Raw genomic sequence first — 1475 nt, forward strand, 5'->3', positions numbered from 1 at the left:
TCTACTACACACACACACACACACACACACACACACACACACACACACACACACACACACACATACTAGCACACTATGTAAGGAAACAAGTGTAATATATTTGAGTCGAAGTTCATCTAAGTTAATACACACTTGTTAGGTGCAAATATTCTGGCTTACCATTATGCTCCAGATTGTTTTTAGAAACAAAAGTAATTTATTTAAAATAGCTGCGTGAGTCCACGTGTTTTTTTTACCATATGTTCTTCTAATATCAAGCAATTAGCACCCACTAATTCATTAGTATTTCTCTTAAGTTGACCTTCCTGTTGACCTTTAACATGCGGTAGAGGCCAATGGTTTCTTATGATATAAAACCAGAACTTTCATCAAAAAAGGTTTAAAATATTGAATTATCCAGATTAACAGACTTATTTCACACAATGGGAAAAAGTCGAGACTAAATAGTTTTAATGCCATTTTGTGTTTGAACGTAACAGAAGACACGTATGTGTATAAACCAAGATGTCGTTAAAGCTATGTAAATTTGAGGATTAGCGAGACCATCAACGTATCATTTGGCATGTCAATGCCTTTGGTTTTTACGAATGTGGCCATGTATATTGTGTGGTATGTTGCTTGAAATACTTTCTTTAAAAGGAAGACTAAACCGAACCAGCTGATACAGAATAACAGGTATGCAACTAACAGTATTTACCTTGTACTCATAACAAACATGTACAAAACTTCACCATAGTTTATCTTGCAATATCTCTTCACAACAAACGTGTTCCAGACCAATAAGGAAACCCAACTTCACCATAATTTATCTTGCAGTATATCTTCACAACAAATATGATCCAGACCCATAAGGAAACCCAACTTCCCTATAATTTACATCGTACAGTCTCTTCACAACAAGCGTGCTCCAGACCCATAAGGAAACCCAACTTCACCATAATTTATCTTGCAGTATATCTTCACAACAAATATGATCCAGACCCATAAGGGAACCCAACTTTCCTATAATTTACATCGTTCAGTCTCTTTACAACAAATATGATCCAGACCCATAAGGAAACCCATCTTCCCTATAATTTACATCGTACAGTCTCTTCACAACAAATATGATCCAGACCCATAAGTAACCCAACTTCCCTATAATTTGCATCGTTCAGTCTCTTTACAACAAATATGATCCAGACCCATAAGGAAACCCATCTTCCCTATAATTTACATCGTACAGTCTCTTCACAACAAATATGATCCAGACCCATAAGTAACCCAACTTCCCTATAATTTACATCGTTCAGTCTCTTTACAACAAATATGATCCAGACCCATAAGGAAACCCATCTTCCCTATAATTTACATCGTACAGTCTCTTCACAACAAATATGATCCAGACCCATAAGAAAACCCAACTTCCCTATAATTTACATCGTTCAGTCTCTTTACAACAAATATGATCCAGACCCATAAGGAAACCCATCTTC

This window comes from Limulus polyphemus, unplaced genomic scaffold (assembly GCF_000517525.1).
Source record: "Limulus polyphemus unplaced genomic scaffold, Limulus_polyphemus-2.1.2 Scaffold2746, whole genome shotgun sequence".
Taxonomy (NCBI): Eukaryota; Metazoa; Arthropoda; class Merostomata; order Xiphosura; family Limulidae; genus Limulus; species Limulus polyphemus.